This window comes from Rattus norvegicus, chromosome 2 (assembly GCF_021556685.1).
Source record: "Rattus norvegicus strain SHRSP/BbbUtx chromosome 2, alternate assembly SHRSP_T2T, whole genome shotgun sequence".
Taxonomy (NCBI): Eukaryota; Metazoa; Chordata; class Mammalia; order Rodentia; family Muridae; genus Rattus; species Rattus norvegicus.
In genome coordinates this window covers 150,301,108-150,314,411 of record NC_141535.1, presented here as the reverse complement: position 1 = coordinate 150,314,411, position 13,304 = coordinate 150,301,108, and the positions used below count along the sequence as shown (strand labels likewise).

General features: G+C 38.4%; 1 protein-coding gene across 2 annotated transcripts in view; it reads right to left on the bottom strand.

The window, feature by feature from the left end:
- Positions 1-12,992: 12,992 nt before the first annotated feature.
- The window catches only part of LOC148006695 (uncharacterized), a 47,503-nt gene continuing 47,191 nt past the window's right edge, over positions 12,993-13,304 (bottom strand). For both annotated transcript variants that reach the window (XM_087637477.1, XM_087637481.1), the window contains one exon: positions 12,993-13,241. The gene's annotated coding sequence lies outside the window, so the exon portion shown is untranslated. The remainder of the gene's footprint in view (positions 13,242-13,304) is intronic.

Here is a 13,304-nt window from a genome sequence, read left to right as displayed (position 1 = left end):
TCTGGGTGTTGTAATAGTGGATGCAGAGCCAGATGCCCGGTGTGCTCTGTGTCCAGGTTCAGGCCATGTTCAGCTGTTCCACTGGCTGGGACAGGTTCCTATGTCTCTAGATCCTGGGGGATCCAGTTCCTCCAGGTGTTGACTTACATGTTTTGGCCTCTCCTGTCATCCTGTCCATTTCACAGCACCTGTGAGTCAGGCTTCCTCTGGGTGTTGGACAGGGTGCAGAGCCAACACACAATGTGTGCTCATTGCCAGTTTATTCACAATATTTAAGATATGGAAACAGTGTAAATGTTTTTAAATTGATGAATAAATAAATAAAATTGTGAGATATATATATATATATATATATATATATACATATACTGTACAAGCCCATTCAATTGTTAAAAACCTGAAATGACACTTGAAAGTAAATTGATAGACCTATAAATATCGTAATTGTCTTAAGTTGGTATACCAAACTGATAAAGGCAAATACTGAAAATTCCTTCTCATCTATGATTGTTAACTTCAAATTTTACATGCAAACATACAGGAAGGAAAACTGAAGAAGTCAAAAATAAAAGGGACCATTTCATATCGCGTAGAGATCGTAGAGAGGGAAACAGCAAGAGAAGTGATAAGAAGCATAAAAATTATGTTCCTCTCTTATTTACAGAAATAAAAAATAGTACAAATATGTGTACATAATTACAGACACACATACACACACACAAACACATGCACACGCAAACACACTCACATGTGTGCTATGACACTTTGACTAAAAATGTCCCCACAAAAGCTCATAGACTGTCTACAATGGCACCAAAACTTGGCATAAAAAAATAAACATTCAGTTTTATTTTTTCTGTTGCTGTTGTACTGTTCATGAGACTCTCAAAACAATGTAGGCCATTGCCCTCGGATGTTTTCTAGAGTGTTAAAGACTTTACCTATTGCTGGAGACACAATAACCTCAGATATAGAACTCGGATTATCCAACATGGATTTGACCTGAACACCACCTTCATCATTATGATATTTTATAATCCTGGAAGTTTTTATACATGCTTGTAATGAAAGCAACCAATAGGTTTACAAAATTGTAAGTGAATTTTGGTCTGAAATATTATGTTGAATTATGCGTATGTCTACAAAATTCTCTGATTCTATCTATGACCCAGTGCTGAGGAACCTCGTCAGCATAGGGAGGGTCCTTAGTGGGAATGGTAACAGTGCTGATTCAGGAATCACTTGGGGCCAGAAGTAGATGCAAGCTACTATTTCAGGCACTCTGTTTATTGAAGATTCTCATCATTTTTTATTTTCTTCTTTCTCACCATTCCTTAAACTTCTCAATAATCATTCTTCCTTCTCCCCTATCATGCTCTTTAATTTTCCCAACTAGAGAGCTGTAACCCTGTCTTTTATTGAGCAAACGTACATCATCAAGGCTTTGCTCACTGTTAATAATCATCAAAACTCCTCAAATTTACATAAATTCTTTTAATCTCAGATCAAGAGTCCCAAACCCTGTGTCCTTAGAGCAGAAAATAATCAGCAAACAGGAGAATATTTCCTTATAGGTTTGCTCAGTCCGTTCTTCATAGGTCGCTGGGTACAGCTCTTACAGTTTCTTGGTACAACAGACAGCATTGGTAGTAACTATTTTCACTGGAAGAATAGAAAAGTGACAAACTACTAAAATTAAAATAATCGCTTACAAAGTTTTAACTATCATGTTGACCTCTTAATCTTAAGGCACAGGTCATATTTTACATTCGTGAATTTCCAATTTATTTTTTTTTTATTAACTTGAGTATTTCTTATATACATTTCGAGTGTTATTCCCTTTCCCGGTTTCCGGGCAAACATCCCCCTCCCCCCTCCCCTTCCTTATGGGCGTTCCCCTCCCAACCCTCCCCCCATTGCCGCCCTCCCCCCATAGACTAGTTCACTGGGGGTTCAGTCTTAGCAGGACCCAGGGCTTCCCCTTCCACTGGTGCTCTTACTAGGATATTCATTGCTACCTATGGGGTCAGAGTCCAGGGTCAGTCCATGTATAGTCTTTAGGTAGTGGCTTAGTCCCTGGAAGCTCTGGTTGCTTGGCATTGTTGTACTTTTGGGGTCTCGAGTCCCTTCAAGCTCTTCCAGTTCTTTCTCTGATTCCTTCAATAGGGGACCTATTCTCAGTTCAGTGGTTTGCTGCTGGCATTCGCCTCTATATTTGCTGTATTCTGGCTGTGTCTCTCAGGAGCGATCTACATCCGGCTCCTGTCGGTCTGCACTTCTTTGCTTCATCCATCTTGTCTAATTGGGTGGCTGTATATGTATGGGCCACATGTGGGGCAGGCTCTGAATGGGTGTTCCTTCAGTCTCTGTTTTAATCTTTGCCTCTCCCTTCCCTGCCAAGGGTATTCTTTTTCCTCATTTAAAGAAGGAGTGAAGCATTCACATTTTGATCATCCGTCTTGAGTTTCGTTTGTTCTAGGGATCTAGGGTAATTCAAGCATTTGGGCTAATAGCCACTTATCAATGAGTGCATACCATGTATGTCTTTCTGTGATTGGGTTAGCTCACTCAGGATGATATTTTCCAGTTCCAACCATTTGCCTACGAATTTCATAAACTCGTTGTTTTTGATAGCTGAGTAATATTCCATTGTGTAGATGTACCACATTTTCTGTATCCATTCCTCTGTTGAAGGGCATCTGGGTTCTTTCCATTTTCTGGCTATTATAAATAAGGCTGCGATGAACATAGTGGAGCACGTGTCTCTTTTATATGTTGAGGCATCTTTTGGGTATATGCCCAAGAGAGGTATAGCTGGATCCTCAGGCAGTTCAATGTCCAATTTTCTGAGGAACCTCCTGACTGATTTCCAGAATGGTTTTACCAGTCTGCAATCCCACCAACAATGGAGGAGTGTTCCTCTTTCTCCACATCCTCGCCAGCATCTGCTGTCACCTGAGTTTTTGATCTTAGCCAATCGCACTGGTGTGAGGTGAAATCTCAGGGTTGTTTTGATTTGCATTTCCCTTATGACTAAAGATGTTGAACATTTCTTTAGGTGTTTCTCAGCCATTCGGCATTCCTCAGCTGTGAATTCTTTGTTTAGCTCTGAACCCCATTTTTTAATAGGGTTATTTGTTTCCCTGCGGTCTAACTTCTTGAGTTCTTTGTATATTTTGGATATAAGGCCTCTATCTGTTGTAGGATTGGTAAAGATCTTTTCCCAATCTGTTGGTTGCCGTTTTGTCCTAACCACAGTGTCCTTTGCCTTACAGAAGCTTTGCAGTTTTATGAGATCCCATTTGTCGATTCTTGATCTTAGAGCATAAGCCATTGGTGTTTTGTTCAGGAAATTTTTTCCAGTGCCCATGTGTTCCAGATGCTTCCCTAGTTTTTCTTCTATTAGTTTGAGTGTGTCTGGTTTGATGTGGAGGTCCTTGATCCACTTGGACTTAAGCTTTGTACAGGGTGATAAGCATGGATCGATCTGCATTCTTCTACATGTTGCCCTCCAGTTGAACCAGCACCATTTGCTGAAAATGCTATCTTTTTTCCATTTGATGGTTTTGGCTCCTTTGTCAAAAATCAAGTGACCATAGGTGTGTGGGTTCATTTCTGGGTCTTCAATTCTATTCCATTGGTCTATCTGTCTGTCTCTGTACCAATACCATGCAGTTTTTATCACTATTACTCTGTAATACTGCTTGAGTTCAGGGATAGTGATTCCCCCTGAAGTCCTTTTATTGTTGAGGATAGCTTTAGCTATCCTGGGTTTTTTGTTATTCCAGATGAATTTGCAAATTGTTCTGTCTAACTCTTTGAAGAATTGGATTGGTATTTTGATGGGGATTGCATTGAATCTGTAGATTGCTTTTGGTAAAATGGCCATTTTTACTATATTACTCCTGCCAATCCATGAGCATGGGAGATCTTTCCATCTTCTGAGGTCTTCTTCAATTTCTTTCCTCAGTGTCTTGAAGTTCTTATTGTACAGATCTTTTACTTGCTTGGTTAAAGTCACACCGAGGTACTTTATATTATTTGGGTCTATTATGAAGGGTATCGTTTCCCTAATTTCTTTCTCGGCTTGTTTCTCTTTTGTATAGAGGAAGGCAACTGATTTATTTGAGTTAATTTTATACCCAGCCACTTTGCTGAAGTTGTTTATCTGCTTTAGTAGTTCTCTGGTGGAACTTTTGGGATCACTTAAATATACTATCATGTCATCTGCAAATAGTGATATTTTGACCTCTTCTTTTCCGATCTGTATCCCTTTGATCTCCTTTTGTTGTCTGATTGCTCTGGCTAGAACTTCAAGAACTATATTGAATAAGTAGGGAGAGAGTGGGCAGCCTTGTCTAGTCCCTGATTTTAGTGGGATTGCTTCAAGTTTCTCTCCATTTAGTTTAATGTTAGCAACTGGTTTGCTGTATATGGCTTTTACTATGTTTAGGTATGGGCCTTGAATTCCTATTCTTTCCAGGACTTTTATCATGAAGGGGTGTTGAATTTTGTCAAATGCTTTCTCAGCATCTAATGAAATGATCATGTGGTTCTGTTCTTTCAGTTTGTTTATATAATGGATCACGTTGATGGTTTTCCGTATATTAAACCATCCCTGCATGCCTGGGATGAAGCCTACTTGATCATGATGGATGATTGTTTTGATGTGCTCTTGAATTCGGTTTGCCAGAATTTTATTGAGTATTTTTGCGTCGATATTCATAAGGGAAATTGGTCTGAAGTTCTCTTTCTTTGTTGTGTCTTTGTGTGGTTTAGGTATAAGAGTAATTGTGGCTTCGTAGAAGGAATTCGGTAGGGCTCCATCTGTTTCAATTTTGTGGAATAGTTTGGATAATATTGGTATGAGGTCTTCTATGAAGGTTTGATAGAATTCTGCACTAAACCCGTCTGGACCTGGGCTCTTTTTGGTTGGGAGACCTTTAAAGACTGCTTCTATTTCCTTAGGAGTTATGGGGTTGTTTAACTGGTTTATCTGTTCCTGATTTAACTTCGATACCTGGTATCTGTCTAGGAAATTGTCCATTTCCTGAAGATTTTCAAATTTTGTTGAATATAGGTTTTTATAGTAAGATCTGATGATTTTTTGAATTTCCTCCGAATCTGTAGTTATGTCTCCCTTTTCATTTCTGATTTTGTTAATTTGGACACACTCTCTGTGTCCTCTCGTTAGTCTGGCTAAGGGTTTATCTATCTTGTTGATTTTCTCAAAGAACCAACTTTTGGTTCTGTTGATTCTTTCTATGGTCCTTTTTGTTTCTACTTGGTTGATTTCAGCTCTGAGTTTGATTATTTCCTGCCTTCTACTCCTCCTGGGTGTATTTGCTTCTTTTTGTTCTAGAGCTTTTAGGTGTGCTGTCAAGCTGCTGACATATGCTCTTTCCTGTTTCTTTCTGCAGGCACTCAGCGCTATGAGTTTTCCTCTTAGCACAGCTTTCATTGTGTCCCATAAGTTTGAGTATGTTGTATCTTCATTTTCATTAAATTCTAAAAAGTTTTTAATTTCTTTCTTTATTTCTTCCTTGACCAGGTTATCATTGAGTAGAGCATTGTTCAATTTCCACGTATATGTGGGCATTCTTCCCTTATTGTTATTGAAGACCAGTTTTAGGCCGTGGTGGTCCGATAGCACGCATGGGATTATTTCTATCTTTCTGTACCTGTTGAGGCCCGTTTTTTGACCAATTATATGGTCAATTTTGGAGAAAGTACCATGAGGAGCTGAGAAGAAGGTATATCCTTTTGCTTTAGGATAGAATGTTCTATAAATATCCGTTAAGTCCATTTGGCTCATGACTTCTCTTAGTCTGTCTACATCACTGTTTAATTTCTGTTTCCATGATCTGTCCATTGATGAGAGTGGGGTGTTGAAATCTCCCACTATTATTGTGTGAGGTGCAATGTGTGTTTTGAGCTTTAGTAAGGTTTCTTTTACGTATGTAGGTGCCCTTGTATTTGGGGCATAGATATTTAGGATTGAGAGTTCATCTTGGTTGATTTTTCCTTTGATGAATATGAAGTGTCCTTCCTTATCTTTTTTGATGACTTTTAGTTGGAAATTGATTTTATTTGATATTAGAATGGCTACTCCAGCTTGCTTCTTCTGACCATTTGCTTGGAAAGTTGTTTTCCAGCCTTTCACTCTGAGGTAGTGTCTGTCTTTGTCTCTGAGGTGTGTTTTCTGTAGGCAGCAGAATGCAGGGTCCTCGTTGCGTATCCAGTTTGTTAATCTATGTCTTTTTATTGGGGAGTTGAGGCCATTGATATTGAGAGATATTAAGGAATAGTGATTATTGCTTCCCGTTATATTCATATTTGGATGTGAGGTTATGTTTGTGTGCTTTCATTCTCTTTGTTTTTTTGCCAAGACGATTAGTTTCTTGCTTCTTCTAGGGTATAGCTTGCCTCCTTATGTTGGGCTTTACCATTTATTATCCTTTGTAGTGCTGGATTTGTAGAAAGATATTGTGTAAATTTGGTTTTGTCATGGAATATCTTGGTTTCTCCATCAATGTTAATTGAGAGTTTTGCTGGATACAGTAACCTGGGCTGGCATTTGTGTTCTCTTAGTGTCTGTATGACATCAGTCCAGGATCTTCTGGCCTTCATAGTTTCTGGCGAGAAGTCTGGTGTGATTCTGATAGGTCTCCCTTTATATGTTACTTGACCTTTTTCCCTTACTGCTTTTAATATTCTTTCTTTATTTTGTGCGTTTGGTGTTTTGACAATTATGTGACGGGAGGTGTTTCTTTTCTGGTCTAATCTATTTGGAGTTCTGTAGGCTTCTTGTATGTCTATGGGTATCTCTTTTTTTAGGTTAGGGAAGTTTTCTTCTATGATTTTGTTGAAGATATTTACTGGTCCTTTGAGCTGGGAGTCTTCACTGTCTTCTATACCTATTATCCTTAGGTTTGATCTTCTCATTGAGTCCTGGATTTCCTGTATGTTTTGGACCAGTAGCTTTTTCCGCTTTACATTATCTTTGACAGTTGAGTCAATGATTTCTATGGAATCTTCTGCTCCTGAGATTCTCTCTTCCATCTCTTGTATTCTGTTGGTGAAGCTTGTATCTACAGCTCCTTGTCTCTTCTTTTGGTTTTCTATATCCAGGGTTGTTTCCATGTGTTCTTTCTTGATTGCTTCTATTTCCATTTTTAATTCCTTCAACTGTTTGATTGTGTTTTCCTGGAATTCTTTCAGGGATTTTTGCGATTCCTCTCTGTAGGCTTCTACTTGTTTATTAATGTTTTCCTGTGCTTCCCTAAGTGTGTTCATGTCTTTCTTGAAGTCCTCCAGCATCATGATCAAATATGATTTTGAAACTAGATCTTGCTTTTCTGGTGTGTTTGGATATTCCATGTTTGTTTTGGTGGGAGAATTGGGCTCCGATGATGGCATGTAGTCTTGGTTTCTGTTGCTTGGGTTCCTGCGCTTGCCTCTCGCCATCAGATTATCTCTAGTGTTACTTTGTTCTGCTGTTTCTGACAGTGGCTAGACTGTCCTATAAGCCTGTGTGTCAGGAGTGCTGTAGACCTGTTTTCCTCTCTTTCAGTCAGTTATGGGGACAGAGTGTTCTGCTTTCGGGCATGTGGTTTTTCCTCTGTACAGGTCTTCAGCTGTTCCTGTGGGCCTGTGTCTTGAGTTCACCAGGCAGCTTTCTTGCAGCAGAAAAGTTGGTCTTACCTGTGGTCCCGAGGCTCAAGTTCGCTCGTGGGGTGCTGCCCACGGGCTCTCTGCAGCGGCAGCAACCAGGAAGACCTGTGCCGCCCCTTCCGGGAGCTTCAGTGCACCAGGGTTCCAGATGGTCTTTGGCTTTTTCCTCTGGCGTCCGAGATGTGTGTGCAGGGAGCAGTCTCTTCTGGTTTCCCAGGCTTGTCCGCCTCTCTGAAGGTTTAGCTCTCCCTCCCACGGGATTTGGGTGCAGAGAACTGTTTATCCGGCCTGTTTCCTTCAGGGTCCAGCGGGGTCCTGCCGCTCCTGGGCCCTCCCCCACGGGAGCCCAGAGGCCTTATACAGTTTCCTCTTGGGCCAGGGATGTGGGCAGGGGTGAGCAGTGTTGGTGGTCTCTTCCGCTCTGCAGCCTCAGGAGTGCCCACCTGACCAGGCGGTTGGGTTTCTCTCTCACCGGGTCTGGGAGCAGATGGCTGCTGTGGGCCGGGATCCGCGGGTGGGGGACTTCCGGTAAACACAGAACGTGCTGGGTCCTAGAGAAATTCTGCTTCTGTGTGTCCCAAGCTCACCAGGCAGCTTTCTTGCAGCAGAAAATTTGGTCTTACCTGTAGTCCCGAGGCTCAGGTTTGCTCGTGGGGTGCTGCCCAGGGGCTCTCTGCAGCGGCAGCAACCTTCCAATTTATTTTTAAGAGTAAGTTATTACTTCCATATTGAACAACATCTGTTTCTGCAACCAGCAAATACTACTCAAGTGATTCCAAATGCTGATGGACTGAGGCGCATTCCTCCTACCTCCCCAATGCTTTATATTCTCAAGTGAAAGACACATACAAACAGTCTTTGTTTTTATATGCCTTTTTCATCTCAATGGCGAGACCACTTCCTAACCTACAAGTGCCTAAACTGTCCCCCTCTGATATTCCCACGTTATTACTTGCTGAAGTCTATATTCCTCTTTGTTGCCCTGGACCCCATTGGGCAGCCGTCCAGGGCCGGCTTTTACACTGGCTTTTCCGTGTCAGCTGCTTCTCTGTCCTGAACCACTCTCATTTGCTTTTGTCCTGGTGAATCTCCATGCCTCCTTCCTCCCTGGTCCTTTTATCAAGCATTCTAAAACTGCTGCCTCTGTCTGCACCGCCTAGACACTCGTTATCAAAATCTTTATTAACTCATCAGAACCATCTGAGACAGGTCCCTCATTCAGAATTTCAGGACACTACAATAAGCACGAGAATAAACCTGCCTCAATAACAATTTGCATATGGTTTGTCTGAGAACATTTTCCCCAAAATCAGAAAGGTAAACATGTTAAAATAATAGGAGCATAGAAAACATCAAGTAGAGACAGAATAATCAAAGAATAACTGAAGAGAGAATTAAAAAAACAATACTTTATGAAGGAAAATGACCAAGTCACTTATAAAGCTGACTTCATTAGAGCAACACCTGACATTTCAATATTCACATTCTAAAATACATTTGGGCCTGGATCAACCTCCTCCATGTTATCAAAGAATACAGATGCTTCCTAGACTTTATTACTCAGCCAAAGTATCATTCATATCAGCCAAAAAGGAGAAACATTACACAGCGTAGTAACCAGTAAGCCATTTCTCATCAACAATCTTGTTCTACAAAAGGAAAACAGCAGTCGGAAGATAAGGTATATATTGAAGAGAACAAAAATGATAAAAACCCTGTAGTCATTCATCAAAAAAGGGGGGAAAGTATATGGCAACAAAATTACAAGGACCTTTATATACTGCTCATTAATAACTCTAAGCATTAACTCTCTCAAACCAATAATATAGACACTACCAGTTTGGATTAAAAAAAGTTTCCATCACGTTTTCCCACATCGAAAAAATACACTTGTTTTCGATACAATTGCATACACTTGTTACAATGCATTAGCCTACATTTCTTTGTGTACGATTCAGGTACCATTAATTTTTACATGTTCCTTGTTGTAGAAGTTGTTCAGTTAAAGTTTTGGCAGTCATGTTGGAGAGGCTTTATGGGTGAGTTCAAGGGCTCATGTTAGAAGACTGCAAGGAAAGTGGGAAAAAATCAATTCTATAATATTTTTTGTCCTAATAAAATCAAAAGTTTTATACAATTTATTCAGCTTTAAATGATAGAATCAAAAGGGTATTATATGGCAATCTAGGTTTTTCATTTTATAAATCTTACTGATTCATGAGCATGGGGAAATATTTCCATTATCTGATATCTCTTCAATTTATAAGATATTTTTGTTGTTGTTTTTGGTTTTATACTTTGTTTTTTTTTCTGTTCTTTTGTTTGTTTGTTTTTTTATTAAAATAGAAATTTACTTAGAATTTCTACCAGACACTTAATATTTTGAAGTTAACTGTGATGATGGGTTTTCATTGATTTACATTACAGCAAGTTTGTGATTTTTTTTAAGAAGAAATAGTCACTTTGTGGGTAAATTATTTATGTTGTTACATGTCGAGTTTATAAGATATATGAATATTTTTATGGAATATTTAGGCACATTATGTTTACTATCATCTGATCTTCATAAGAGAACTTTGACTACTTCAATACTAATGTGTGTCCCCCTGACATCATTCAGGTGTAATATTTTCCTATTTGTTTACAAATGCTGTACGAAAAAAGAGTCCATTGTGTATGACCTTAGATGTGCAGAGCAAGCCATTGGTTCCATAATAGTTGACAAGTACCTAGAGGATGGGCAGCAGACTCTGTAAGGAAACTCTAGGTGATAGAATGATTATCATCCTTGCCCAAATATGACTGTCACTGCTAAATGTTCTTCACTTAACTCAGTATAGAAAGCATTCTCTTCTTACTTGAAATTTCAGCTATTAACTTTTCAGACTACAATCAATTATGGCTAATTTCAGATGTGGAAAGAAGAAAAATAAGTAGCCACAAATGAAGGAATTGCATATTTCTATTTCATTCATAATTTCCTAGGAAAATGAATTTATCTTGTAAAAGAGGAGTGAAAATATGTGACTTGGACAAGGCAAAGGACCTGAACATATGATCCTAAAGAGAATTAACAAGGTATAAAATGTTGATCTATAGCGGTACTTAGGAATATCATTTATTTCTGAGAAAACAAATGAAAGACCCAGAACTATGTTCAATGCTGTGGTAAAGAAATTACATTGAAGTCTAATCAAAGTGCAATTGTTTACAATTGAGGTGTAGTGCCCCTTATTGCACCTATTCTGATATCTGATACTGGTTCTTGGCATATTTCATAGGTGTTCAAGATGGGTACAACTATCAGTTTCTTCCCTAACATTTCATCCTGCATACTGCTTTATGTACCTTAGAACTGTGACGTAAAGAAAGAAGTTTCTAAGACATATCCACACAGAATCAGTTTATTGCTGAGATATCCCTGTAAGATTTATTTGGCAACAGGCACTCAAGCCCCCATATCTGACAGGAATCCAAGTACTATCTAAAACATCCATATTTTGGGAAAAGTCCCATGAAATACTTTAGCAAATGAAAGAATTTCTCTCAAAAGTATTAAAATCATGGCTGGTGCAAGAAATCTAGACAGATTTACGGAGCTCCTGATGTAATAAATCTTAATATATATCGCATAAATTTACTAAGTCACCAAGTTCTTTACAGCATTCTAAATATTACTCTTACATCCACCAATAGGTGGGGCCATCATCCATCATCAAAGAAGTTTCTTAGTACAAAAATGAAGAACATTACAGAAAACAAAAATGTACACACTGAAGAGAGAAGTGCATAGTGGAGTACCTAACACTTGTGAATATATGTACATTATAGCTAAACTCTCCATAGCTCAGGGAACATTGTAGAAAAGGGGTTACAAAGACTGGACAGGGCAGCATACTTGAAAGTCTGTTTTGAAATTGCCTTTCATAAAAAAGGGTGCAAAACCACAATGACAGCAGTACCAAGAAGTATTGAGACAATGGTCAAAATTTGATGTGTCAAAAATGATCGGCAGCTAATATGATTGCCAGAATAGTAATTTTTCCAGAAACGATCTGCATGTGGATTATCTAATACACACTGAACATCATGGAAAACATGTTCACACACACAAGAAAATGGACTCAAGATGTATTCATATTTTCAAAGATACATATATACATAAATAAATATATAAAACAATATTGAAATAATTTAAATTTCAGGGACTGAAGGGAGAAAAGTCAGCCTACAGTGCTATAGTTGAACTTTCAATAAACATTTTAAAATAATAATAGTAATCAATGATAATTATAAACATATAAGAATGGTGGTTCAGGAGGTATCTATAAAGAGTAATTATGGAAATTATCAATTACTTTATTGGAGGTTTCTTCTGAGACTTCCATATTTCTAATTTGTATTACAGACCATTTCATGATAGACAATTTTTGAATAAAAATATTCCATGATGAGGTCACAGATATAACAAATGTACTGTATACTTCTGTCCATTTCTGAGTGTATGTAATGCATATAGATATGTGTGTGTAGTGCATGTATGTGTGTGTATATGTATGCCTATATGTTTGTGTGTGTGTAAAACATATACAGAGCACATCACTAGTGATGAATTTACGGCTTTGAGCTTATTGAAATTTAAGAGCCTCCAGTATTTGCCTTTCTCTCTATCCTCTCTCTCTCTCTCTCTCTCTCTCTCTCTCTCTCTCTCTCTCTCTTCCCCTATCCCTCTCCCACTCCCACTCCCTCTCCTTCTCCGTTTCCCTCTCCCTCTCCGTCTTCCTCTTCCTCTCCCTCTCCCTCTCTCCCTCTTTTTCTCTTTCATCACAGGTCTTTTTGATCATTACTGAAAAACATGTCCGGAATATCTGGGCAAAAATTTCTTGTTAATTACTGTCTCCAATTCTGATTTCCATCCTTGTAGAAGCTTCTGGTCTAGAGATGCTGGTGCTACAATACCCAGTTTTGTTTGTTTTTTTACAGTATGTTTTGATGACCCAAATTCATGTCCCAAAGGCTGTATCTCAATTGCTAAGTCGCGTATTTTTTCAGGTCATTTTGTATATTCTAAAAACCATGATCCACCTCTAATTTCATCGAGTGTGGTGATTAATTTTTATTGTTACTAGAATTTTATTTAGAACTTTGTATCACACTGGATTCTAGTCATAACGCTGAGGGGTTTTTAATGTCATTAGCTTCTGGCAATACTTTGGTAACTGAGGTGGGAAAACTAGTACTAGAAATGGGCTGCAGACTAAAAAATGCTATATCCGAAAGATTATGGAGAATTATAATCAAGGCACATTGCAGTGTAAGAATAACACAATTTAATAACATTTATTATAATAGAAAACAATGTATAACATACAACATAAAATAACTTAAATGAGGGAAAACTATTTGTAACTAATATGGTGAAATAAAAGCAGAAGTAGGATCTTGAAATAATATCTTCTGCTACGATTTAGTAGGAGGTAGACAAGAACATGAAAATAGAATGATCTTAGAATGTCTTCCAGTCATCCTCTACCACTTATAGGTGGTAGTTGTTCTGTTCTTTCTGGCTAAATGAAACAAAAAATGTCATTGTTAGAAAAATATTCTCAGATGATAGATTCATGCAATTC